The 24,896-nt window shown below is 37.6% G+C and overlaps 1 long non-coding RNA gene across 1 annotated transcript in view; it reads left to right on the top strand.

The window, feature by feature from the left end:
* The window catches only part of LOC137858589 (uncharacterized), a 130,618-nt gene extending 105,949 nt beyond the window's left edge, over nt 1-24,669 (top strand). Inside the window, exon 3 of the long non-coding RNA XR_011097868.1 lies at nt 24,602-24,669. This is a non-coding gene — a long non-coding RNA (uncharacterized lncRNA). The remainder of the gene's footprint in view (nt 1-24,601) is intronic.
* Nucleotides 24,670-24,896: the final 227 nt, after the last annotated feature.

The raw sequence follows: 24,896 nt of genomic DNA on the forward strand, positions 1-24,896 counted from the left end.
ATGTTTGAGGAGGGAAAGGCAAAGGAAAAATAATATCATGGGGAGCTGATTGGTTTTGATTATGTTTTCAGAAATGCATTTATTTCACTACCAGTGTTGCTATTGTTGCATTGTTTGCTTGTCCCCTGCGAGCACACTGATCGGAGCAGAAAGGGCAGACAAATGGCTGTAAGCAGGGCTGTGTGGGACCTTGTATGACTCCAGGGTGTTTAGGAGGAGCAATGATTATATTTCTTTGCTTTATCAAAACCAGTTCACCATCCTGCAGTGCATATGATCAGATAATTCAGGCCCCAAATATGCCTTTTTTTTTAATTTCTATGAGGAGCCTAGAGGCACATCTGCAGCTGCTGTAAGCTGAAGGAGCCTCTCTGGCAGCATCAGCAGAGCTCTGTACCTGCTGTCAGCTGAGCCCTCATGCGGTGTTTCTGCATTTTTGTTTGAACAGTGCAGGAGACTGAAAGGGGATATTGTGTGGGGAAAAGAAAATCCAGGTGGAGCAGTTAAGGAAAGCTGTGCACATTCACATGACTTGTACAGGAAGCCCGCAAGCTGGCTGCTCTCTCCGTTCCCCAAAAATACTGAGGTATTTCAAGGTCTGCTTACCCTGAGTTAGTTGGATCTCCTGTCTGATGGAAAAGGTCACATACAACCACTTCTTCCTAGGCATTGCTGCCACGATGAGTGCACTTTTAAAAACTCAGTGGGTATTTCTTCAGGTGTGGGCCAAAGCATAGCTGGAAATGAGTATGGGGGCTGTCACGTAGGTCTTACACACCTGAACTCAGTGTAATTATTTTATTTCAATGGATATGCACCAGTTTACATCAGCTGAGAGTCTATTTTTTCTATATTCTTTTATTGTTACTTTACAATAAAACAGTAAACGTAGGAAAACTGCAAAAGGTATTCATTTTTTCTCATTTCAGAGGCAGTGATACTGACTGGGCATTTGATGTGCTCACTCACTGTTGCATTTTGCCTGCATACTTTAGCTGCCCTCTAACAAACTGTTTTCAAACTGAAACACCAGATTTGTTCGCACAACCAGGACATGAAGACAAACTATCAAGTCACCCTGCTGTATATACTTGTGAAAGCATAAATTAACCCCAGGCACTGTTATTTGACTGCATTTCATGACCCTTTTTAAAAACATTAATGAATGTTTAAAGTCTTTTCCCCATGTGGCTAACACTCTGTTAGTTCAGTGCTAGATAAGACTCCACAGTTTTGCTTTATCACTTGAAAAAACATTGAGACAAAAAACGAGCCTATTCTCAGGAGAAGTCAGCCTTCTACATTTATGCCAAGAAGATTAAGACTAGCATGTTTGTGATGGCTAAATATAGATTTTGGACAGTCTTTTCCAAAGGAACGGTACATGATGAAATACTTGCTCAAGAACACTATAAATTCACAAGCAATTGTATTTTTGAATAGGTGAAAAAAAGATGATTTTTGAAGCTCAAGAGTATCGAGCAGTTGTTATTGTATGATTAAGCCACTTACAGGCTGCAGTTGCATGCATTTACCTGTCTAGTTTGAAGGCAAAAGGGTTTGACACTTTTTTTTATTACGGTGGGAAAGAAATGAAAGTGCAGACAAGGAAGCCTTTGTGTTTCTCCGTATATTTCCTTCAAAATAATGTCTGTCATTCTTTGTAATTTAAATATTACTTTGCAAACAGTGGGGGAAAGAATCACTTTTCTGTTTAACCTAGGGACACCGACATATTTCTTTGACAAACATTTAGAGCAGCAAGTAGAGAAAAGCATTAGAAAGTCAGCTAAGGGCAATTATTCCCACACAGCTATGACAAATGTTTCTTCCTGTATGTGTCAGAAAGTAGTCTGGAAGTCTGATTACCACTGCAATTTGCTTGCATGTTTTCCCATATTTACTGTATACGAGGTACCACGCTGCATCGTGTATAGGAAAACTATTAAATAGTTTATAAATAATGGTAATAAAATCATGTGGATTAAAGGAAAGTTCAAGGGCAAACAGAAAGCATCTGAAACTATGGTCCTGGCTTCTCTTGTGAGGAAGGAAGGATGAAGTCCAGCTGCATGTGAAATTGTTTGCCCTACCCATGCCATGTGCCCTGGGTCCTGGGATCGATGCTGTTTGGTGCTCAAGTTGGTGCCAGTTCTGGCCACCTGGCAACACAGGTTAGCAGAAAAGGTCCAACAAATCAGTTTTGTATCCTTGGATAGACTAACAGAAGAGGGTTTCACAATACAGAAGTTTTCCATCTTTTTCTAAAAGTGCCATTTTCCCCAGGCTGTAAACAAACAACTTGCTGTGCTCTACTCTGTTTTGTAGAACTTTCAAACCGTGATACATATTTTTTCAGTGTCACAAGATTGCACTGGGATAACCTCTATTTTGCTCATTCTTTTCTAATTTTAAACACTATTTTAAAGGCAATGCTTCATAATTCTGGATCTTGATTCTTTGGACCCATGGATCCTTCAGAGATATATTAAATAAATTTTCCTGTGCAGATTTCTCTAGGCTGCTGTACAAGCTGGTTAGGTATAGATTCTGCAGGACCATTTAGGCAAATATTAAGTGATGTGTGCCAAAAGGTTTGTCTTGCTGCTATGGAGAATAAAAGATTAGCTATTTGTCACAGACTTATTTTGCAGATATTTCAATTCCCCTCTCATAGTGGAGCATCTGATTGTGTGGGACACCCAGGTAACAGCGAGTCTGCACTGTGGGTGCCCCTCTAGAGCTCAGAGACCAGCGAGCCCCACACGTGGTGCACAGCATGAGACCTCTCTTCAGCACGGCACAGGGAGAGGGTATTCTTTACACAAGTCTGTTTGAGAAAAGCCATGCTAAGGGAAAAGACATTTTAGCAGGCAATGTTGGGCAGGTCAATTCTGACAAGTCTGTGTGCCGCAGAGGTGTGCATGTGCTCTGATTCTTCCAGAGATATGTATGAAAATAGGGTCCAGATGTGCACAGTTCATTCTGTTAATATGATTACTTTTTGCTCTTCCAGGATAGAAACCCTGCAATACCCTATGAACATTGCTGCAGAGCATGTTGGATTAATTGTAGACTTAGCTGAATCATGTTCTCAAGACTGAGAGTGGAGGAAGCAAACAGGCTTTCTATGACGTAAATTTGGGAGCAGGACTCCAAATGAGTTATTGCACCTTCCCTTTCATAGCAAACGGTGTGTTCTCCAGGGATGCTGGATGCAAGATTAGCTTTATCCGTATACTTTAGATGTGAATCCAGGTGGGAAATAAAAATTACAGAATAAGCTATCTGGAAACAGATTCTATTCTTGTTATCAAAGTGTTGCCTTTATGTTTTCCTTTTCATATTTTGCTTTGTTCCTCCTTCTTTCTTTTATTGTCATCTTTGTCTACCTTTAAGCCCATCCTCATCTCTTCTCTTCAGCCTCTGTGGAGACCAGTGGGCTTGTCACAGAGTTGGAAAAGCCCCAGCCAGAGGTGCTCTGCAGTGCAAGGGTGACACAGCAACTCTGTCTCCAGAATTTTAGAGCTGGGCTGGCCTTTTGTTTGGCTTGAATATCTCCTTCCCATCTTCTGCAGCCACCCTCTATCAGTATCCTAATTATGCATTGGTTTGTCTGGATTAATTTGTGTCATACCCATAAGACCACATGCTCTTTATGGTGTTGTATTAGAAGACTCTTCTACAACTTCCTTGGGAGAGACAATTTACATTATTTAGAGGAAATTTGGTTACTGGTTTTATCAGCAATAAAAAGCTCTGTTACAGGTAGGTGAACAAGCATTTCACTAACCTGGAGGAATTAACCACAGGATAAGAGTTAATCATCTTTAAACTTGTTGCCAGGCCCAAGTAACAAGAAAAACCACATACACCATGGATGTGGCAGTAGGCAAAAAATCTCTGATTTATGATTTGAATGTCAGACCTAAGTAATATGATATGACAGGACCTCTGGTTGGTTGTTATAATTCATAACTACTATAGATTGGGCACAAAACCTAAGGCACAGGGCTGTCAGCCAATTAGTTGTGAATTAATAGAATTTCACTGAAGTGTCACAGGCAAAGACAAAAACCTAAAACATTTTATATATGGATATGATATATTTATATATACTTCCCATCATACAATCCACCCTATTGTAACGTGTATTACGGCCTCCACTTTCTGAACACTGATTAAGCAGTGACATAACTTGAATTCTCCTTCCTATTTTCTGTTACCTGGTAGAGCTCATCAATCCCAAAACATGGACTGTGCCACATTACAGTCATTGCTTCTGGAGTTCTTACCATCAGTTAAATGATGAGAATTGTGAATTTCCTGCCATGAAATGCAATATGTTAAATTCTAGAACACGTATTATAACACAGTGGGATTGCTTAATTTCTTGTACCATTTCATTACTATGGACAATGAATATTATCTTAAAATAAACAGGTAGGGTCATCTGAAGTGTCCTTTCACAGGTTTTCTCAGGCACCTTTAACCATTAGGTCTCAGTGAAGGTGGCACACTTACGAGTGTTTGATGCCCTAGTTTACATTCTTAAAGTGATGCAAGCTGTTGTATTTGACCCTGGGATTTCATAAGGTGACTACAGTAATTAGCACCCAAATTCCTCTAGCTCAAAAAAGGAATCATAATTAATGACCTTTTTGACTATTTTATACTTACAAAAATATGTGATTATAAAATAGCTTTATAACTCATTAGCGTTAGTAAAATGTTAGTGTTATATCGTATTAAAGCAGATAACAAAATGCAGGGAGCGCAGGAGCCATCTGCCTCATGAAAAGTCTGAACTCAACCTGACTCCCCAGTGTCCATGCTGGTGGTTGGGCCTGCTGCTATCTGAAAGCATTCCCCTGTGAATTGGTGACAGGATGAGGCAAATCTTCAACAACAGCAGGCATGGGGAAAAGAAATCCCCTCCCTAACCCCAAAGAACAGCTAGGAGAATGCAGGGCTGACTGAAATTTCTGTTATCTATGTAACATTTGCTGCTGTTGCTAAAACTCTGCTTTCTTTTTGTTGCTAAAACTTCACATTTCCTACATCTAAAGAAAAAAATAAAATAAAAAAAAAAAACGCATCTTGTACCACTCTAAAATCTAATTTTTTGCAAATGTCATTAGCTGTAGATTTCCCCTGTTAATTCTTTCTACTGTAGCCAAGGGGAAGAAGAAATCTTGTGCTCCTCTGTGTCCCTCACCAGGGATGTTCAGAAGAGAGTAGGATGTATTCTCTCACAAAAAATGTCATGGTCAGGAATTATGTTTGCATGCAATAGCCAATAAAGAAAACAAAAACAATGATAGATCATTACTATAGAACCTCTTTTTCTTTCTCAGCATGCTCCGCAGGAAATGATGGAGATAATGAAACATGTTTAAAAATAATAATTCACCATGATGACAAGAAAACCCTCAAGCTTCATTTAACATCTGACTTTATTGGCCCACTACCTTCACCATTTACTATACAGTGAAAATTTTGGAAGATAGCCCAAAAAGTCACTGCTGTATTCCTAAAATAACAGAAACACGAGCTGAGTGGTTTGATATTCCCCAGCCAGTGAAATGAAACAGAAGAAAATTGGTTATTAGAGGACCACTGCTGCTCTGCCTCAAAATCTCCCATGGAGGCTAATTGGAGATACCCAACTGGCTTTGGGAAAAATAGTAGCACTTACAAGAATGGCATGTTTCAGGAGGAAACAGTAGTACGACCATATGATGTTATCTCTGGTTAATTCATTGCTGCGCTTGGGCTCCTCGCTGTGTTTTTATTCCCACCGCGCTTTGGCGGCTGGTGTACAAACCAGGCACCTGTGATCTGGAGCCAGCTCTTCCCCTTCTCCATGCTTCAGGGGAGCCTCATGCTGGGGGAATGGGATTGTTCGTGGGACACAGGGTTGGCCATGCTGGGGTGGGGGCAAGGACAACAGCCTTGTGGTCACCTTATGCCTTTTGGGGAAGCTAAACTGATGTGTGCAAAGGTACAGGTGCATGTTTTTCAGAGCAGATAAAGTATGCACAAGTTGATGAAACCTGTCAACTGCTGGCTACAATTAAGGAATAATACAGGTGATAGTTTAGTACAAATTCACTTTCTACTGATTTGCAGAGGGGCTATTTTTATAGTGTTTTCCTTGGGGGGAAGAGGAGATTACTTCTTTTCAGAAATTGAAAACATCAAATGGCAACCCCTGATATTTCTATTGATGTTTTTCTCATCTGCTAGTGCTCTACACTGGATCTTGCAGGAAAAAAATCCTACTGCTTCTGTCTCAATAGCAGCTTAGTGCTGTTGATGGTGCGCTTTATTCACACTCATCTCCGTCATGCAGCTAGAGTGACTGCAGCCCCCTCTGAGTTTGTGCTATGCAGTGGTGTGTTTGAGTGTCGGGAGAGGGAGGGGAAGTAAGAAGGGGTCACCTACCTGAGCAGTGCTGTCCTACAACTGCTTTGATATGTTTCCTAGAGACAACTTGTGCATTGGCTGCATGGTATGTGACCCATGGACTGTGTAGCAGCTGCAGGACCTTCATGAGCAGTAGGAACTGGGTAAAGCCAGTCTGAGGGAGAGTATGTTGTATGAAAATCTTGACAGTTTTCAAGCATTTACCCAGGAAGATACTGATGGCTTGTTTAATTACATTTTTCTATCCTAATATCTGGAGAAACAAATATTTTATTGACTAAGTTGTTGTTTTGGAGAGTGAGTTTTCACATTTTGCTTTCCATCCCTGGAAGTCCCAGTAAATAGGGATTATGTGGGGGAGGGAGGTGGGATTCCATCCCCCAAAAGCTGCTGTAAGTAGGAATTATGTGAGTGAATTATGCAGAATGTAAAACAGAGAATAGAACAAAGTAGTAATAGTCACTTTGGAAGGCTTTAATTATCTTTAGACAGCAAAAACAGTTATTGTTACAGTTTATGGCTCAAGCTGAGCCAAATCCCTTTTGCACCATTTGGCCAAAGTGGTAGGAATAAGAAAATCAGAGCACAGAATAGCCTCTAAATGCATTTTCTTTGCATGTAGTTGCCAGTGAACATAAACCTGACTAACAATAAGACTATAGAAAATAAAACATTTTAATTCTTTTATCTAAAAATAAATTGAATATGCTCATTCTAATTCATATATTTAAACATTACTGCTTCATCATCAAAATCACATGCTCTGTACTCCATAGAAAGAGAAACCTGCATGTATAGCTGAAAGTAAAAACCTACCTCATCCAATTCCTCTGTAATGAGTGATACATATGTGTATCCACAAAGCAATAGATTAAGCTCTACTAAATGTTAGCATTTTCTTCCAATGAAGTTTAAGCCAGTTCCAGAACTTATTAAACTCTTTTGTGTTATTCTCTAGGCCATAATTACTTCTTCACATGAAGACGTGACTACAAAATTCATACAGACATTCTAACACTCCCAAGACAAATCCAACAACAGCAATGTCATAAAATATGTTCATTACTTATGTATGGTTTTGGTTATTGATAGGAAGTAGTAATCTAATGTTTACTAGCTTTTCTGCAGCTATAAATATAACCGTAGGTGAAGGTCTGTTGTTTTTTTCTTTTCATTTTGAGTGATGGGAAAAAATATTACCAAGAAAATATTCCTTGACTCGCATTTGGTAATATAAAGTTACTCTATTGACCCATTTGTATGAGTTGGAAATGACGATCATTTTGCAGTTAGATGCAGGGAAATGCATTGTCTTAAACAATCAGACTTTCTGAGCTTAACTTCATTGGTTGTGATTTTGGGGCTGTACTGTCTCAAAACAAACTTGAGGTGAAAATGATATAGCACAGGTATCTTCAGTTCACAATGAAGCAACACTTCCTGGCTCTCTTCTTTAGCTTCTCATCTCAGTTTTTGTACTCTTTATATGTTGTATTTGCTTAGAAAAGACAAAAGATAACTGAGATGAAGTGAAACTTGGACTGAAGAAACCAAAATGCTCGTTTATACATTAACATCAAAACTATAAAAAATTCTCATCTTCCATGAAAATATTTCAAAAACTGACAGTTTCTATTTTCACGAATCAATATATTTCACTAAGATTTCTTTCATAATGTTTTTGATGAGATTCTTGAGCTTACTTCTCAAGATAGCTTTGTTTTTCTCAAGACCTTTTATGAAAATATTCTGACTGATAGAATCTACTGAGTCTTCAGTTTTAAAATTGGGCCAGTAGCTTTCTGTAAATAGCATAACACTAATTTCACACTGATGTGAGTTCTAAGTTCACAAAGAGGGCAATGTACATGCAATCTTATACTGAGATTCCAAAATTCTCTATTTTTTCTAAAAATCTCTGAATGTAAAACCAGGCAGTACTGTTGTGACTTCCTTATTCCTAGGTAGGTGGTATTTGAGTAAGACCTCTTTTCTCATCCTAAAATGGGGTACGGAGTAGGTACATACAGGCTATTCGTATACAGAATCACAGAATCATTTAGGTTGGAAGAGACCTCCAAGATCACCTAGTCCAACTTCTGACCTAACACTAACCAGTCCTCCACTAAACCGTATCACTAAGCTCTTTATCTAAATGTCTTTTAAATACCTCCAGGGATGGTGACTCCACCACTTCCTCGGGCAGCCCATTCCAATGCCTAACAACCCTCTCAGTAAAGAAGTTTTTCCTAATATCTTCTTTACTTTATACATGAGAGCTGAAGTTGCGTAGCTGAGGATCTGGGAGAAAAGCCTGTGAAAGATATATATATTGGCTCTGGCAACAGTCCTTGTAATCCTTTTCAAAATTCCTTGAAGTACTGCCTTCATCTTACTCTGCCTTGTTCTAGTGTCATTTAGCACTTCGCCTTTTTCATAGGCAATTGCTTCTCTAACCCACTGCTGTATACATGAAACTACCAGATTTATGACACGAGTCCAGCAGCTTTTGTATTCAGAAACTGTGTTGTAATATAAACGTTTCTCCCTGAATACAGTGGCAAAGCAAGATGCTTGTTTGTTTTCATGGCTTGGAGTAAACTGAGAGACTAATACTGGCAAAAAGGGAGCTGTGTTAAGGGCTTATGTAGGAACAAAAACAAGGAAAGGGAAGATTTCAGCAGAACAGAAATGGCATCACTTACTGCTTAACACATATTGATCTGAAGGAAATAGCCCAATTTTTATCAGGTTGACCGATCTTGAAAACAGTCCCTATTGTAGCGTTAAGCCAAGACTGTCACAGATACTCAGCCCAAAGGAAAAATTCTGACCTGTACCCCTATGTCCAAGGGAGTGTCAGTTTGTAATTAACTGTGTGAAATCCCTTCCCCTCGCTTTGGGACTGCTGTCGTCTGAGGCCCACTGACTCGCTCCGGGAGCTGCTGACTCCCAGAGGTGGGCAAAGAGAGCCCTGCATCCAGCCCGACACAGAAAATTGTCACCTCTGTGAAGCCATGTGCGGCTCCTTACTGTACAGAGTGCCTTCATTGAAAAGGGTTTGACTTTGCAAAAAGCAAGCTTGCTCCGTGCTCGCACCAAACGGAGTTGTTTTGGCCACTGCAGGCATTTCATGGCCTTCAGCACCATCCACCAAGCCCCTGTCCTGCTCTCATTGCTGGCAAGGACGCTTGCTCCACATTTCGATGGCCTCTCTGGTTTCAGAGTAAAGGGGAGTCCAACACAGACATTTCCCTGATGACTTTCTACAGACACTTTGAATAAACTGAGGAGTAAATTTCCTTTCACCTGGCTTTTCACTTCTATTAAATACCTAGGAGTGCACTTATCTCACTGAACCTCTGATCCTTTAAAATTAAATTACCCTCCCCTGGTGAACCAGATCAAAAAAAAGACCTTGTAAAGCAGAATAATCTTAGCTTGTCCTGGTTTTCCTGATTAAGCACTATTAAGATGAATGCCCTCCCCCATGTGAATTATTTCCTTGAGGTCCTCCCTGTTCTGCTGCCCTTGAGTTATCTTTAAAAGCTGCAAAGTGATTTGTTAACATTTTTGTGTGTTTCAGAGCTTAGAAAGAATTGTTTCATATATAAATAGAGCCCTGTGACTGAATTCCTCAAAACTTTTTCCCCATAAGCTTATCTAAAAATGGAAATGGAAGACAACCAGCCAGGAAGGAGGAAATATATATATATATAAAAGCAAGGAAAAAGACTTTGTTTAGGGAAAAAAAAATCAGTTTAGGAGTTTTCAGGAGCAGTCTGCTGTCTTTCCTGCAACCCTATATATATGTATATATAAAGTTATAGTACAGGCATTTCACACAATCTCAGTTAAGTACTTAGGGCATTTTCACCTTCAGGATGCTACAGCCAGTGATAGCTAATTGCTATTAAAATTATATTAAACCTACTGGGTAGTGAAGTCTGCCCTCACATCTGTTTTTATCCTGACTCCGAGGACCCTGAGTCAGCCTGAGATAAGAGTTAGCTAGTGCAGAGTAGCTCACAACTAGCCCCTGACCAGCACTGGAATTGCACATGCCAGGATAAATTTAGGAGTCCCACTTACTTTCTAATCAAATACTGTGGTGTAATCTCCCCCAAACAGCTGCCTAGCTGGGGATCTGAGCTGCAAGCCAGCCTGCCTCTTTGTAGAAACCTGAGACAGAAAGCTTTCTCCTATATTTATATTGTTTATACTGAGCTGTCTATCTCACTATTAAGACCCACGTGGAGACTTAAGTATAAAGTGCTGTTCATGCTCCTGCCTTCATGAGTTCGAGCCCTTTCTACAAGCAGCAGCAGCAGCAGTGACACCTCTGCTCAGGTTCTCAGAGCAGACTGCTGTGCTTAGCACAACTTGGCTGTTTCATTCAAAGTTTCTAAAGATCCAGCCTTCCCCTGACTAAATTATTAAGAAGGGACTTGATCAGCCGAGACCCAGTGACCTATTTAGAGAACTCATCATTATCACCCTAAAGTAATGTCTCTGTGAATTGAGTAGAAAGTTCAGTGGTTGAGGAACTCCATAATTTTTTTGCTTTGATGTAATCATTCAGACTTGCATTAGTCTTATTTTTTTAAAGCTGTTAATATAGGACAGAACTTTTGACTTGGGACAGCTCTGTGATAACCATAAATCTTTTCCATCATTAGGAAAAAGTCCAGAATTGAATGACTGCTTTTATTTTGCATTCAGCTACAGGGCAGCTCACTTGAAGAAGTACAATTTCAGGCATATTCTGTGTGTGAGATAATGCCTTAATTCAAATTGGAGAAAAATCCAGAAAATCTTAATGCTGTTTTTAATGGATAAGTTGTGGAAAGCACTGTCGCCTACATTCAGGAAGAAATAGAGGATATGACTCAGATATTTTTATATAAACTTTTCCTAAAAGTTAGTAGTAACACAGGATGACACCCCACGAGTAGGAGGACCTGTGGATTTAGCTGTATGAATTTACAAATACACTGTTACTAAATAAAAGAAGTAGTTTCTCACAGAAGAGTAGTTTGATAATTTTTACTGTAAGCAGAATGCATGGCATAAGTATTAGGTTTATTATTATTATTATGGGCTTTAGAGCCATATTTGTTTAGATGAGGATAAAAATAAGACATGTTATCATCCAGTGAGTACTGGAAGGCAAGCCTCTTGGTCTTTATACAGGATAATATAATGTATCAGGTTATGCTTTTAGTAATCAATTAGAGTACTAAATTTGTGAGAACCTATGACATCTAGAATAGCACAAAACTGTTTTAACAAGTGTGAGATCTGTCTTTTGTTTGATTCTGCAAGTTTATCAAGAATCTGATGGATTCAATTATCGTCCACTTAATTTTGCTTGGTGTGGTACATAGGGTATCTCTCCAATGCATCTCTGTGGGTGTAGCTACACAAAGGGTGAAAGAAGTTGAAGGCAAAAATCTGCAACTATTCCTCTTAAGCCTCCATTCTGTTTTAGTATGCACCATGTTTTTCTTCCTAAGACTATGAATAAAAGAAAATCTTAAACTGCTAATGTATATCAGATTTCAGAAGAGCAGATTTTTCAACACCAAGAGCAAGACAAATAGATGAAACTTTAATTACAACATCTGTATATCAAGCTCCTGATGATGATCCTCTGAGGTTAATTCAGTTGGAATATTTTCAGTAAAGTTACGGGCAGAACAGAGCTACACTTACATGTTAAAATGCAAATAAAAATAGAAGTCTCACTTTCTAAAAGAAGACTAAAAAATAAAATCCTGAGTTGCACACATAGTTCAAGAATCACTGGTTCTAATCTACACCATAAACCACAGCATCATCCAGTATTTTGCCTTCCTGTGTGTAAAGCATAAGGCACGGAATGTTGCATAATACTTCTGAATAAAAAAGTAGATTGTTGTCTGATATAACTCAGAAAATTCTCTATGCTAAATAAAGGTTTATCTTGGCCTTTTTTCTGATTGGCAACTTTTTTTTATAAGAACACTGTTAACAGATTGAGAGTACAAAACATGAAGCTCATCATCCCGGAGTTACTGCTGGTAGCAGCTAAATATTATTGCCAGCTGAACAGAAACATAAGATCTGCAAGTACATCAGACTAGTAGGACATCCTTTTCATTGGTTACTTTATTTTCTTTCACATGTTTTAGCAAAGATGAATGAAGAGCAAAGTAAATCATAGCATTCATATACATGTATGCTAGTTTTCTATCTTGTGCTTTTTAATGTGGTTATGTCTGTAAAAGCAGCATACAGTATCTGAACCTTCTTGGTCTTAGATCTTTTGGGAATATGTGCTATCAAGCAGATACACCCCGCTATGCAATTGGTATCAACAACTACAGCAGGTGGGATCTGTGACAGGATTTTACATATTGAACCTATGCACAAAATTTGCATAGAAAAGCGTAAAGGGGAAAAGCAAAAAAAAAAAAAAAAAAAAAAAAGTTTACACAGCTCCAAGCCTAGCAGCTTACAAACTGATGTTAAGAAAACCTGGAGTTATAATGGTAAATATTAAAACACTAAAGAAGACTTTTGAAAGAAAATTAGATTTTCCTAGCTCTAGGGTCTGAGTTATAACTATTGGATGTTCTGAGAAAACAGCAGAGGAGAGTAATTTCTAGAAAAGAGCAATTTCTTCCTTTTTGTCAGAAGCTGCTGGTAACCATTGAGCTGACTCAGGGAAGCCATCACTACATCTCCCAGACAGTGGGTTTTCTGTAGTGTCCAGTTCCAAACATGGCATATATTTTGGCTGGTAACATGCTGCTGAACAGGGAGAACAGCTAAAGGGCTTTCAAGGAATAAGTAATATCCCTCTTTATTCCCATCAGGCTGAGAACTTTTCTAAACAGAGGATGCGTTTTGCAATATGTCCAAATAATATCTAGCATACTCTGGGTATTAAGCTAGTAAATATATGTAATGTACATAGTCATGTGGCATGGTATGAATATTTAAGTTTTTTTGGTTGTGTTTTTTTTTTTTTTTTTTTTTCCTATGCTTTTGTTTCAAAAATTCTCTAACCCAGTAACCTGTGACCTAAATCCAGATGTAATCACATGGAAAGGATTTTTAGGGAATGTGACTCTAGATCCAAGTCACATTAAGGGGCATGTTTTTATTCATCAAGTTTAAATTACTAAAATGAACCTGAACCTGTGCCTTTAAAAGAACTTGAGTACATCCCACTGAAATAAATAACTTCCCTTTTTTGTTTTAACATCCTGTGAAGGTAGAACTGCTATGCCATGTGTGTTACCTTTGCTCCATCGTGAACACATCAACATCACCCTGACTGCCAATGTCATCAAGTATAAGCAGAATTGGAAGTATAGTCTTTCAGAAGAAAGATTATATATATATATAATATATATATTATATATATATACATAATATATATATATATATAAAGTGGGTAAAAATTATTCTTACATGTAGTAGACATGTCTGTAGACATTCGACTCAGTCAAGTGGTGTGGAAATCTCTGCTAGAAGCATCTCTGGATGCTTCACTGGAACAGGCTGCCCAGGGAGGTGGTGGAGTCACCATCCCTGGAAGTCTTCAAAAGATGTTTAGATGTAGAGCTTAGGGATATGGTTTAGTGGGGACTGTTAGTGTTAGGTTAGAGGTTGGACTCGATGATCTTGAGGTCTCTTCCAACCTAGAAGTTCTGTGATTCTGTGATTCTGTCAGAGAAAAAAAAATGAATTACAAAGATAGCAACAGAGAAGGGAAGACTAAACTGGACTAAATGTAACACTGCACATGGCTTAGGAGTACTCATGTCTGTTAGACTACAAATGCATGAATACCCTTCAGGAGAATAAAAAAAAAAAAAATCTAGATAATTTTATTTAAATAACTGCATTCAAAGCAGGTTGATAACTGCTGTTAGTTAGTACTGTGATTTCATGAGTGCTTCAGTTAACATTTGCAACACTTTTCACCATCTAATTGTTGAGCCAAAGAGAAATCTGGAAGAGCAATCTCCTCCTTCCAGAACGGGATTTCTGTGTGGTGATGAGAAGGCCCCTCTCCCTGGAATTTGTCTTGCTCCATGTTTCAGTTTCTATCTGTGCCATCTGTCCCATTGCATGCACTGTGCAAAAAGCAATAACCAATGTTATCAGTGTTATCTCCAACACGTACGTCTATAAAATTGCATTCCTCTACTGGGTGTTTTTTTCCCAGAATTTATCAGTTAGGTTGTTCTTTTAACTTGCCATTCCTCCCTCCCTTCTGTCCTCTTTAATTCCAGCTGCTCTTTTACAAAGTCTTGGCTGATCATTTCCTAATAAAATACTCTGGTAAATTTTACATGTATAGTTAGACAGTTAGTTGCAGACCTCACCCAGACAATACTGCCTTCTAGATAGTGTCGCTTGGGATTATGTGTATACGTTCAGTTTGGAGTGTTTGGTTGTATAGTTTGGAGTGTTTGGTTGTATTCTTTTTAGTGCAGAAGTGAAGGTCACATATTTGCTTCTGTCCAGTTTTATCTTCCTCACATATCACCGAACCTTTTACCAAGAATTTTACCATGGAAAAAAATATTATTTTACTCATCTGAGGGAAAAAGCGTCTCTTCATTTTTAGATGCAATGTAGAAAAAATAAGAAAGTTTCTGATTCTGAAATGCAATGATCTGTATGGTAATGGGAAAGATACTTCAGGAATATATTATTTCTTCAAAATAACTCAATTTTGAAGAAATGAGAGGGAAATGGTCTCTATTTACATAGAGAAAAGATCCTGAAAAGATTTTAACTGCAAAATTGTCAGCTTAGTGTTATTGTAATTAGTGCTTCCCACACTGTATTCATACCATCCTGTTATGGCCAGTTGACAAATGCTGCTTATTTGGAAACCTGAATAAACAATGTTGCCTTAGACTTTTAAAGTAGGAGTTTTGCAGTTGTCTCATCCCCTATTTATTGGGATATAATCCCCTATTTATCGGGAATCCATATATTATCTAAATACAATGTATATAAAACACACAAGGCCTGGTTTTTAACATTTCTAACATCACTTCCTCCAATACTTTATGGTGCAACAAGATCAGCTCTTTAATCACTGAAAGGTCAGGGAGGTCCAGAAACACCACTTAATGATTCATTAACGTTGAAAAAGTAGGCACAGTTGCAAATGATCATTCTTCTCTTAGGACTAAATCAATGAGTCTTCTATACACAAATAGGCTCTTGTTTGTTTGTTTCCACTAAGCAGTTTCCACTAAACAGTTAGACTGAAGCCAAATTAAACAGTTAGACTGAAGTCAAATGCTGTTTTCTACTTGCTTGCCCTTGCAGCAGCAGCCTCAATGTGTCCTACATGTATTGTGAGTTGATGCTGCCATGGTGAATCAGTGAGAGACCTTCACAAAGGAGCCCCAGACATTTAAAAAAATGACTGAGCTTCAGTTATGGGGACTGACATAAATTTTCCATCTATTTCTATGTATATGTTCTCTTTTTTTTTTCCTTTTTTTTTTTTTTGGTGTATGTTGTTGGAAATAAGAACAACAAATAAATATTTTTGTTATGAATGAAAACACCCCAACCTGTTCTGTCTCACTAACAAAGACCCCACCAGAGACAGCATGGTGAAATGAAAAAAGACCTAGATCTCTGCTGTGCATCTTCATATTTAATGTTCGTGTATGCGGAGTACAAAATTAGAAGTGTGGGAATATTTCACTTATGCTCATGTAAACATATTTAGGACACCTGAACCTATTTTTTTCCTGTCAGAAAGACAGCTAGAGACACAGGAGTGCGGTGTGTGGGAGTTGAATCTCTTGGGAGTGTTCTTGGGAGTGTCAGGGTTTCTTCTCCCTGAATTGCCTTGAATTTGGAAAATCTATTTTATTACCTTCAGTTGCTGTTTTCTTTTTTCCTACAAAGAGCCTTACTCAAGCAAGCTATCCTTTTAGCTAATTCATGACCAATTAACTCAAGATGTCTTTTGAAGTTTGTTTCTGAGTGAACTCTTACGGACATTGACTGGCTAAATGAAAAATGAAAATGATTCCTTTGAAGGTGGTGTTAAAAGTTGCTTATGAAACAACAGCATCTATGATAAATTAATAGAAAGGAATCCTAAATATGAGCAAAGCAATTTTAATTATTTTGTTTAAGTGGCTATTAGTAAGAATTGATTTGAGATACTAACTCGGTTGTTATTATCCTGCCTGCTGTAAAGTATATTATTCTGGTCTTAATTGTCTCGCCATGTTTATTATTGACATCGTCATGGCTAGACTTGGTCAATAATTACAGCTGATTATCATCACTAAAAATAATTCTACACTGCTGAATCCTCAAATATATAAATCAAGGCTTCTCACACAGTCTTTTTAAAATATATTTGAGTACAAGGTGGATGTCAAATGAAGCTAGATTAAAGAAGCAAGGGTTCTATAACTTAATATAATAATCACGATGTTTTTTAAGGGTGTTTTAAGGAAAGCAGTCAATGTTAGATTATTGGGTTTGCAATAGTAACATTGTTGCTATTTTAAATGTGATGCACAAGTAGATAAATATGTAAAATCACAGAGCACTTCCTTTTTTGCATTAGTAGAGAAAAATCCTTCATAAATTTCCTTTAAATGCTACCTGTAACAGAAGCTATTGTCTTGTTCTTGGGCAAGAAATGTATTAGTATGAAGATGGTAACAACCTCAAAGTGTGTTTCATTAATTCGATTCATAAAAATACGTTCATAAAAGCGTGTTCATACCATTTATAAAACATGGCAATTTCTTTTTGATAAGGACCTATAAACATGTAGGCTCTCCATAACGGTTTTAAAGTGAATGTTGGAGTTTTTTTTTTAGCAAGGCTGTAGGTGACTGATTGTCTTATTTAAGTCTCATTTGACTGTTGTCGTATATGCAGCTTGTCTAACTTTAGGTATTTGGAAGGTAAATATGTGCATCTGGGCAAGTCTTACACCCTGCTTACATGAATGTAGAGAGAAGTACACTTCCTGAATACTGCCCACTTTGACCTATTGCTGTCACCTAAAACAAGACATTGAGTCACATTATGCAAGACTATTTCTGGCTTCAAATGTGTGTTACAGACATTTGCATTTTAATGTTACATCAGATTAACTCCACTTTCCACGTGTGGTGGTTCTTCTTGCTGGGTTGGGTTCTACCCAACTGCTCCCTTACTCCCCCTCCTCAAAAGAAGAGGGTATTTAATTAAAGGAAAAAGAAAGAGGGAAAAAGAAAAACAAGCAAAGGGTGTGTGGAAGCAAAGAGGGAAGAAAAAAAACAATCATTCTCTACTTCCCATCAATGAGCAATGACTAGCTACATCCCGGGAAGCAGGGCCTACACACTATAATGCATAACCTCCACACTATAATGCATAACCTCCAATGTTGTTTATCAAATTATACAGTCTGAGATAAAGATATTTATGTTTTTATGTAGAGGCATTGAACCTTGAATTATGAGAATGTGAGGAGAAAGAAAATTTGCTCTGGTACTTTCATTTCCTATTTGGATTAATTCTTCAAGAGTAAACTGTTCTTTATGATTTGAGCAGTGGGTTTGAACTGAGTTTCCTGAAAGAATTGATAACTTACATGCTGGCTTCCCTCGTCTCTAGATTAATGTTTAATCATAGTAAGAGTTCAGATAAGTCCATTTCTTCTCTGCTCAAAAGAGTCTAAATAGTTTTCCCAATTAGCAGAATATTGCCACTGGTATGAGAATGATCTGAAAGAAATGACAATTTAAATGACAGTATTTTCTTACTTTGCTCTCTACGTCCATCCCTAGATATTCAAACTGCAGATCAGTGAACCCCTTCACTCACTGTACACTCGGCTCACTGCTGTGTGACTTTTCTCTCACCATTATCTGGTTAACAGTGTTATTCTTCCTTTCATGCTATGTTGTTTAATTTTGTTTGTTTGTTCGTTACTCTGTTGTTGATTTATGTGACATTAATCATCCCAATTGCAAAGGAAAAAACCATCAAGTCGAACTCACAAACCAAACTACTACCAAGGGTTGATTTTTACGCTTGGAATGACAAGCCATCATTTTCAAGATAACACAATACATGTATAACAGTGATTGCAATCTGCACATGACACAGTTAGGTCTAGGAATACATTCTAACACCCCCCAGGTTATTTTCAGCATATTAGTAAATGGTATGATTTACTATGTTCAGATGCACTTTTTTTTTTTTTTTTTTTTAATTCCAGCATTTCAGCAAACACTTAGGTCAGATTTCACATTAAACTTGTTTGTATTAGGTAGGTACATTATTACGTTATTACTTCCCTTTCCTGAATATAATTATTTTCCATAAATGAATCTTGTCTTGAAAGACAAAATGAATTGAGTAATATAGCTTGGGGAGAGAGCCTACTTAGGTTTTCCATGTGCCCATTACTAAAGATATGATATTCATTTAAAAAGAAAAAAAAAAAAAAAAAAAAAGAAAAAAAACCTTCATACCCTGAGGAAGCTCCAGAATCAGATTAAGAGATAATGGATCATTATCAGGACTATATAAACAGCATTTGTATTGATTAATCCATGTTACAACTCTTTAAAAGAGCTAATAATTTTAGTGCCAAATAAAGAAGAGATTGCAGTTTCCAGTGAGGAAATGGCCATAATTGCCATTTGGGTAGTGGATAAGAGATGATTATTAGATACCGTCCATTATTATGATCCAACAGTGAAGCTGCTGACCACAGAGGCCATTATTCTGCAGATGAACACTGAGCTGCAAAGCATGTGCTGGTCTCTGACACCCACTCCACATGCTGAAATAACAATAAAAAGTAAGATTAGTGTTCAATGTGCATTTCAGTATGAACCTACGTGTTTTTAAGCATTCTCCTTGTCCCTAATCTTGACACACCTAAACTACACGGGGATGCCCCTTCAAAATATTATGTTTGTGATGTGGCCATATGTCTAATCACATCAATGAAAGGTTGAATATTTAGTAATAATTTATTCCTACTTTCCAAAAGTTCATAGACACAAATGCTAAAAAAGCAGCGTCTATTCTCACTAGCACATCTGAATTCTAAAAACATTCATGGGGAGACATTACACTTTGATCCTAAAAAGACTTTTTATCATTATTTCTGTAGGGGAGGGTTACTTTTGTGTATTTGTAACTTCATGTACTCATCAAGTACAAAATGTTATTAATACCTCTTTCTGTGGAGAGAATAACTAGATTGGAGGTACTGTTCCTCTGTGTTTGAGACCTATGTGAGACCTTACACTATAATGAGGAGTTATTAGCATTTATTCTCCATTTATCTATAATTAAGGAAAAATAATCAGAATCTGGAAAAAGTTAATTTTAATCTAAGTTCCAAATGATAGCTCAAATTCTGCAACTTTCATCAATCTTAACTCATGGCATTGTTTCTAGAATATAACCTAAGAGCATATCTCTACAACAGCTGTTAAATTTTAGCTTACATTTTAATATTGTTATAAGTATTGTCCCATTCTCACATTCTAACACAAATAGGTGAAATTGAAAAAAGTTTGAATGGTGCAGTGTGTTAGGCATTGAGTCAGCTATTTGTAACTGAATTCCTAACAGTAAATGGTGGTATTAGCACAATTATTGGCAATTTAGTTATCAAGCTAAAAGCATTCTTAAGTGGACCTAGCCAGTTCAGAGATGATTGCTTCTTAAGGTAGGAAAAAGATACTTGTTTAATCTTTATCCTTCCATGTATTCTTGTTTACTAGAGAATACGTTAAGTGCCCTGTAACTTTAAATTCAGTTATTTTAAAATTATTTTTACATGTTTCCATAAGGATTCCATTACAGTTAAGCATTAATGAGGACACATAATAAGCAGTTACCTGTAAAATACTTTCATCTGAGATGTACTTCTAAACAGTACATCTTGGTGGTAAAATTTTTGCCTACAGCAGCTATCATGTCAGCCTACAGCATGCATTATGCTACTTGTATAAATGCAGAATTAGAATGCCTAAGATTTTAAGAGATTATTCAGTAGTTCAGTGAGCTGGTCTGGAAGCTAAAAGCAGTTATCTAGATGATGTTGATCTGAATGACTATAAATAAGATGTGCTTATACAATTGCTGATAAAATGGCCAATACACGAGTGATTAAAATTTCTGTTTCACTAGAAGATACAGGAGATTGCTATCATTTTTAACAAAACTTTCCTCACCATACTTTGCAGTTGAAGAACTAGATATATAGGCACCAAGCGTGTTGGAGTTTAAGAAGCATTTGGATTGTGGACTTAGTCACATGGTCTAAAATGTTGGGTAGACCTGTGTGGTGCCAGGAGTTGGACTCAATGATCCTTATGGGTCCCTTCCAACTCAGGATATTCTATGATTCTACGATTCTATATTTTAATAGGGTAAGAAAGACAGTCTGGAGTTTACATTCAAAAATAACCTTTTTAAAAGATACACTGTATTTTTAATAAAGGACTTTTTTATTGTGTCTAGTTAACTTAGATTGCAAAATGCAAACATTTTTATTGTTATTACTCCCAGAAGTACTTGAAAAAAAATGTGTTTTCAAAAATGACACCACAACAGAAGGCATTATGATATACTACTCGCTCATGGTATTAACATAACAATGCTGCTAAATATTCAGCAGCAGAATTTAGATATGGATGTGATAGGTACCTTCACTTAAAGGGGAATTTTTCACTATAATTTATTTCACACTTACTCTGAAAAGCTTCATTGCTGTGGGGTTTCCTTCTCTATCTCCTTTCTTCCCCTAGAAGAATATTGCATAGGAGAGATCATGCTCAGGTTTATTTTTATGACATTCTCTCTAAATTTTTTGATAGATTTTTTCCCATCACTACTAGCTTCAGCTGCTTTAAATACTTCATTTGACTTCCTTCATATTTTATGCTCTCCAGGGACTGCTTTTGAAAAGTTGCACTACAATCATAACCCCTAAATTATTGCTCAGTAAGAGCTCTTCATTTTCACTAGTTCTTTTAATCTTTTAATCTTTTAAGTAAATATGGTGATCAAGTTTGTTACTGTGCTCTGGACTCAATAATTTTATTTATTTATTTCTGTAATGTTAATCCCAGAACTGAATAATTTGTAATGCACATTTCCATGAAACTTGGTTAAGATTCATTACTAAAACCATTTCACATCACTTCAGTTGCTGAAGAATCAGTCTGAGCATTCTTAGCATTCACTGAAGCCAAAGCAGAAATTCTTCCTGTCTTGATGTCATGGACATCAATGGCTGCAATACAAAAGAGGGCTGAGGCACATAAAAGAGGACTACATGAGTATTTATGATTTAACATGTATTTATGGTTTTCTAGCATTTAGGTGGTTTCAGATGTGTCGAATGCAAACTCACAACTAATACAGAAACAGAAGGAAGGTTTTAAGATGCAGACTTCTGAAGAGTAATGGTCTGTGTGTTATTTCTTCCAAATAAACCCTCATACTAAAAATTGGTAGCATTCCTATTTCACCAGTAAACATTTTGGTTATCACAAAAGCAAGTTGTGTCTGACTTGATTGTTACTGAGACTTAAACACGACAAGCACTTTGTTTGAAAACTGACAGTCATGTATAGCATCTTCGAGCTGAAAATGGAAGGCAAGAAAAAAAAAGAAAGAAAGCCACTCCTTTTTGTTATGCTATTCCTTGCTAAAATAAAGTGGTGATGTTTGTACCTAGTCAAGCATAGTTCTCCTTTGATCTACATAATGACTCATTTACACATTCACAGTCAAGCTTGTACTTTCCCTGACATGTAGTTTTTAATCAACAGACTGACATCGTCTGTAGCAAATTGCCTATAATCAGTGCTGTCCTGAGATGGGGGAAGGAACCTCAGCATGCCATAGCTCCAGAAATGTGTAGGTTTTAGGATACTGCTAGCAGTTCTGGTGAAGAATAAACTATAAGCTTCCTTTTTCTAGTGGCTTTCATGTTAGTGTCATCCATAGAAGTATCTTCATCTTGCTGTATAGATGACTGGTCTTGTTAGTTTGCCAGCAGTATGTGACCCATATTAAGGGTTACTCCCATGTTAATGTTGTTTTTGATAACACAGAAATTCCCAGTGAGTTATGTTAATCCAAAGCCTGAATGGAATATCATTTTATAAAGATTTCCATAATAGAAAATTCAAAGCCCCAAGGAAATAAACCCTTAGATAAATAAGCATTTTGAATGTGCACCTTGTTTTACTTGCGAAATTTTCTGGCTTGACAGGAGAGAAGGGTTTTCCTACAAGGTGACATTCATGGTTTCTGTCTTGCACTGCAGCTGCCCAAGGTTTCTGTTCTCACTAATACAATGGGTTCCTACTTGCAAGCATCCTACTGTCCCCACTTGGACTTGACCTCAGTCTGACTTTGGCATTTTTATTGCTAGAAGAGAGTATTGCTAGACTTGACATGGTGATTACATAACTGTATACAGATTTTACTGTCTGTTGTTTAAACTAGCACATTGCACTGTTTACAGTGCTTCACTAATATATTTTAAGAAGTAATTGGATAGTTTTAACTGTGTAAAATTGCTTATACGGGTGTGACAATGCAGTACACTGCTGCTAAGCAGGTTTTAATCAACTCAACATTGGGTTCATTTGGTTACTAATCTCAGATGTCTATGCTTCATTTTTATATTATAGGAAGGAAGTTTCCATAAATATTCAAGACATACTAAGTAAAAGTAATTATTTAGGACTTAGCTGGGAGAGTAAGCAATGGAATGAAAAGCTATATGAGCTGAAAAGGAGATTTAAAAAAAAAAAAAAAAAAGTAATTCTTTGACTATAAGCTAGATTTACAAGAAAACTGTGGATCATCAACATTCATATGAAAGCAATATAGTAGACTTGTTTACTTGGAGTATATGTGTGCTACCAGAGTCACCTTGTACAAAAAAGATGAGCTTTAATTACAATAAAACATCTGTTCCTCTTATAAAATGGAAGTCAGCTTCTAACAAATTGTGCTTTTCTCTTGCATTCTTTTGATATGCTTACAATTTTACAAAGAAATGTTTTCAGAAGAAAAAAAAAAAAAGAAAGAAAAAAAAAGAAAAAAAAAAAAAGGTTTTGGAAAATTTTCATTGCTGGTGCTCTTCTCCCCGTGCAGTTTATCTGGGGGATAGGCTGGGGAAAGGCCTTTGCTGTGGTGACACAAGAAGCCTGGAGCCTCCCCTGCTGCTCCCTCCTGAGTAATGGGGAATGTCTTCTGTTGGTTTGGGTTGACCTGGCTATGATTCCTCTCCTCGGTTTTCTGAGAGACATGCATCGTTTTCTTCCATTTCTGACATTTGCTGACACCCACAGTATTTGTACCTTGTAGCTTCAGAAGCTGCTGTTGCATTTGGATCTTGCATGCACAGCCAAAAAATGTCCTCTGTTGTGAACACATTTACTGCCAGCTTCCCCTGATGAAGGCATTCTTCATTTTTCACTGGTGCTGGAACCAGTGTGTGGCACACTTGTAAAACAGCCACCAGCTGAGGAGCCACCTCCACCCCAGTCTCACAGGCAGGTCTGCCGATGTGAGTGTTGGTTGTAATGCTGTTATGACATGTTTTTGGCATGTTTAGGTAAACATTTACATGTTTACCCTTTCTGTTTGGCATGTGTTGACACAGGTGACCTCCCTCCTGCCACCAGGCCTGATCCTGACCCCACCTGAGGGGGACATCCCAGCCTGGCCTTGGCCCAAAATGGAGGTGTCTGGGGGTCAGGACTCTGGGCCGCCATTTCCCATCGGCCTTGCTCCCTCACTGAGGTGCTGTAGGAAAGTCCCTGTCAGTCAGCTTGTGGCTCCCCTCCCGCAGGGTGCTGAGGGCTCTGAGCCCTGACAGGAATTTTCTGCTCTCTCTTCCTACTTCTTCTTAAAATGATACCTGAAGATCTTTTCAAGGTTAAAAACTGCTGAAAAGGAACCGAGAAATTAAGTTATTTTCTCCACTTCGTGTGAAGAAAGCTCGTACGTTGCTCTGCCTAGTAATAGCTAAGCCATTTAGAGTACCAGCTTGTTTTAACAGAACAGAGTCTAATATAGCCATGCCCTTATTATTATTTTGCGTATTTGTTTGTTTATTGTTATGTATTCCTCTTTACAGGTGTTTTCCTGCAACCAGTGGCATCGAGTTCCCGCCTGGAGAACCCCAAGATGGCAGCCGGTCTCTGGGTGAGTCACGGCTCCTGCAGCCTTTTGCAGGGTTTTGCAGCTGCTTTGACAGTTTTGCTGTTTTTGCCTTTTTGCTCTGTTGTTTTTTTTTTCCTGGAAGATTTTTCATCTGGTATTGTGGTAATTAAAGGCAAGCAAGTCATGTCTTACCTTGGATGAGAGAAGATGAGAGATGGGGAAAAAGAGGCTCAGGTTTAACTCTTTCCTTTGTTCTCATCTATCAAAGA

The sequence above is a fragment of the Anas acuta genome, chromosome 6 (genome assembly GCF_963932015.1).
Source record: "Anas acuta chromosome 6, bAnaAcu1.1, whole genome shotgun sequence".
NCBI classification, from domain to species: Eukaryota; Metazoa; Chordata; class Aves; order Anseriformes; family Anatidae; genus Anas; species Anas acuta.